Source organism: Arachis ipaensis, chromosome B04 (assembly GCF_000816755.2).
Source record: "Arachis ipaensis cultivar K30076 chromosome B04, Araip1.1, whole genome shotgun sequence".
NCBI lineage: Eukaryota > Viridiplantae > Streptophyta > Magnoliopsida > Fabales > Fabaceae > Arachis > Arachis ipaensis.
This window is the reverse complement of record NC_029788.2, coordinates 123,216,336-123,220,716: the sequence shown is the minus strand read 5'-3', so window position 1 is coordinate 123,220,716 and position 4,381 is coordinate 123,216,336. Positions and strand designations below refer to the sequence as shown.

The following is a 4,381-nucleotide window of genomic DNA, read 5'->3' as shown; positions in this document are numbered from 1 at the left end:
TATATATATTATATATATATAGGACCCACATAAATTACATAACACCCAACCTTTTTCAGACATGTTAATCATTCTGAAGATAAAATAAAGAAACCTAAATTGCACTTAGCTTCTCCTTACCAACGATTTAAATTGTATATTGTTGTTGTTATTATGATTTGTGAGCTGAACTTGTGGGTGAGTTAGTTTATTTGAGGGATTGCGGGATTCACTTTAACCTGTGGGCACTGGTGGCAGATTGATAGATAATTTTACGTCAAATTGAAAATGATGACTGAGTAATACTACTTGTTAATTTTAAAGCTTAGGTTCATGCTTCTTTTTTCTCAGTGGAGAGTTTACTCTATTGTTGGATAAAGTATGATATGCTTTATCTGATTTGAATTAAAAGATATTAAAATATAGGGTTTATTGTGAAGTCTTCCCTAGTAATTACTTTGATTTCGATATTAAAGGCCTACTGCATAGTCGATCTTAAAGAGCTTTCCTCTTTTTCCCTCCTGATTTAAAAAAGAAAGAGAAAGAAAGAGTTTTGTTTTTTAAAGATAACACTGAAGATGATTTTGATATCAATACCAAGAAAGTGCCACTTCTTCTCATGTTTTCATCTAAAAAATCAGAGTTGCATATTTTGATATCAATACCAAGAAAGTGCCAAAGGTGGAGTTGCATGCTCATCTCAATGGATCCATTAGAGACTCCACACTGCTGTATGTATATCCATATCTCTATCTTCTGATCTTCATCATCCTTTTATTCTTTTTTTAATTATTATCTAAGAGTATTGTGATTTATTATTATTAAGTGTGGGTATATTCAACCCATTTCTTTATTCTTGTAGCTTGAATTAGAAATACATTAATATAAAAGTATCATATATAGAAATTTTGAGTCATGTTGCTTGTCAATTTGTGTTTTTTTCTGCTGATTTTTATAGTTCTCTGAAGCTGTCTACAAGAGCTCAACATTTCCTGTTTTCAAAGCACATGGGTTGGCCCAGGCATCAATAGCTGATTGTGTATCAGAAACATTTTCTGCTATTCGAACAGTGAGTTCTCCATGGTTTATACTTCAAATTTATAGTAACTTTGTGCATTGTAAAGTCTTGTATTTGTAATAGACAGTTGATAACAGTAAAATAAATTATTACAGGTAAGATCTTTTGGTGGTGAAAAGCGGCAGATGTTTACATTTGCTAAACAGGTAAGATTATTCAAGAACGAATAGGTTTTTGTTGTGAAAGGCTTGACACCTCTAATTATTAGTTCTTTACAGGTTCTATCTTTCCAGTCAAGTGGGATAAAGCTTGGTACTTTCAAATCATTTAATGAATCTATGACCAGGGTTGCTATTTATATCTCTTTGATTTCATTATATTGTCTTGGAGGGAACAAAGTTAACGTGGTAAGTAGTTCTAATCTGTTCAAAATTTCTATTTTTCCATTTATATTTCTCTCTCACTATTTCTTTTGCAACAAGTTCAACCATTAAAATAATATTTTTAAGTTGCTTTAGTTTCTGTTCTCAGGGTGAGCTCTCTGTCGGAGCTATGGCATCCTTTATTGGATATACTTTCACTTTAACATTTGCCGTAAGGAAATTAAGTTGTGACTTGTTATTTATTTCATCTTATCTCTTGATCTTTACTTGACTGTCTGATATTATATCATTTAGGTTTAAGGACTGGTTAATACCTTTGGGGGGTCTCCGAGGAGCTTTTGCAGTCGTTGACAGGATCAACTCTGTTTTATCTCGAGTTCAAGTTGATGATTCTCTTGCCTATGGCTTAGAAAGAGAACTAAGGCAACAGAAAGCAGTGAATGATGAGAAATATAAATTATTCTTCTTTAATAGTTCAACTGAGAAAAACCAAATGCATTACATGTCGGCACTAAAAACATCTAGCAATTTGTTTAGCTTGGCTTGGCAAATATACACGCTAAGAGATTTCTTATTCCATAAGATTTGATTACATGCTCTTTTAATTAAATATTTGTTTGTGATGAATTATAGTTGATGTATCAACACATTTTGATGTATGATTGTTACTTAATATTACAGTTGATGTATTAATACACTTTGTTTATGTTTTGAATTATATTAACTTGCTTGTTTATAGTACTTTTCTTTTAGTTTGATAATACGATAAATTTGTTTATTTTTTGAAATATTATAAATATTCGAATACAAAATAGATAAAAAAAATTGTATTTATTAAATTTATATTTATTTTGTATGAAAACATGTTTATTTTTGTAATAGAAAAATCTAAAAAAAAATATTTTACCTTACCGATAGATTTACAGACGGATTTTCTGTCTGTAATCAGAGTGTAAGATGGTTTTCCAATATTCAAATTATAGACGAAAAATCTGTCTAAAAATTTGTCTGTAATTACAGACGAAAAATCCGTCGGAAAGTTCGTCGCCTTTGAAAAATGGATAGAAAATTTACAGAGGAAAAATCCGTCGGTAACTTGTAAAAATTCGTCTGTAATTTTTCGACGAAAAAAAATCCATCGGTAAATAATTTTCGACGGGACTTTTACAGAGGGACAAAATCCGTCTGTAATAAAGACTAAATCCGTCTGTAAATCTGTCTTCTAGTTATGGCTACACTCAGTGTTCATCAGCTTGAAGCAGTTGACCAGTGGGAGCGACATGCACGGTGTGCCTATGAACATTTTTAAAAGGGCAGAAACAGCTCTATAATCATTGAGGAACTAGCTTTGGTATGCTTAATTTGACCATGCTCATAGCTTATGCATACATATCTTTATACAAATAATATGAATATGCTGATGATTTTACAATTCATAATATTTACTATATTTAAAATATTTACAAGCTATACAAAAAATACTTGATAGAGGACAAACAATCTCTTTTGTGAAGCTACTTTATCACTATGATGCAAAATTTTGAAGTGGATATAATATCTTAGTTTATATTTTATTTCTTTAATGTTTGGACAGTAGTCTGATTACACACTCTAATTGATTTGCATTTGAAGAGGACATAATTGACCATATTAGAACAAATAATATAATTTGCATGAACAAATTTTTATGTAAAATCAGTTTGAATATATTGATGTTGAAATTTGACTGAATACATGGACTATTTTTTTGTTGCTTTTGAGGTGCTTGGTTAGTTGCCATTTATTCAATATCAAACTTTGTATATTATGATGATTATTTTGCTCTGCAACACATCTGGATATACAATGGTGCTGCTTTGGCTGGGGATCTTATCAATTTGATGTGTCAATTTGGTGCGGCAGAGCTTCATGATGTGGCTGCTTTGGCTGGTGGAATTGCATCCCAACAATTCATCAAGGCTTTTATTCTCGCTTATTTTATATAACTTTATTACATGCTTTTCTCTATGGTTATTTGCCTCTAAAGATAATATTTTCTATATAAATTTATAGACACTACTCTTAGTTCAGTTATTTTTTGAGTTTTAACAAGCTTACAGCTGTGGAATGTTCACATAAGAGAGATCTCAAAATATGTGCTTAAAACAAATTCAACAAAACATGGCCATTTTTTTGTTTTTTGCACGGTCCTGCTTCTTGCCTCTCATGACTTTAGAGTGCATAAGCTTTTATTACCTTTGCTTTCCCTAAGAAAGATCCTTTTTCGAAGGGGTTTATAATTGTAAACATTACTCTACATTAATATGGCAGCTTGACACATGCATGGTAATCTAAGTATATTTTCATTAGTAGCTACTTTTATTTCTTAATAACTAATTTAAAAAAGCAAAACTATACAAATTTCATCGTTTTGCATTTCAAACTGATGGAGAAATGAAAATGGGACAGCAAAGAATAAAAGAGATGTTATTTTAAAGAGGTTAACTATTATACAAATGACAGCATTCTCAATTAATTTTTCAGCATTTTTGTTTTCAGGCTTTTATAATAGACAAATGAAAACAAATTGACATCTTTTGAGATTGTAAGGTTCCTAAGACATCATAAGGATGCTTCTTGCTTCCACTTATTGTTGAGTAAAAAACTTTCTGTAGGAAGGGATCCTGCTTCATCTATTTTCTCTTAATGCTCTCTCTTAATGTGAAAACATTTTCAGCATAAGAATGTTCTCTGTTGCATGATTAATATATGTTATTTTGATTGCTCTTTAAAGTTATCATTTCCTCTCTTTTCTTTGTTTTTTTTTTGGTTTTGCATCTGAATAAGGTTCTTAAGATTTCTTCCCTTATTTACTACCTTTCAAGTGCTCTTTGAAATTAATGTTTCTAAAATTGTATATATTTTACTCCAGGCACCTTTAGTGATGCTAATACAAAAGATGATAGAATGATTGATCAAGATGAATGAAAAATATTTGTTTCCAAATATGCTTCATTGGATG

General features: G+C 30.5%; 1 long non-coding RNA gene across 2 annotated transcripts; it reads left to right on the top strand.

The window, feature by feature from the left end:
• On the top strand, nucleotides 840-1,945 carry LOC107637169. Of its 2 annotated transcripts, none has more exons than XR_002361894.1 (3): nucleotides 840-1,203; nucleotides 1,276-1,404; nucleotides 1,675-1,945. It is a non-coding gene; the product is annotated as an uncharacterized LOC107637169 (long non-coding RNA). The 2 variants fall into 2 exon arrangements; XR_002361895.1 differs by having other exon boundaries at nucleotides 1,529-1,700.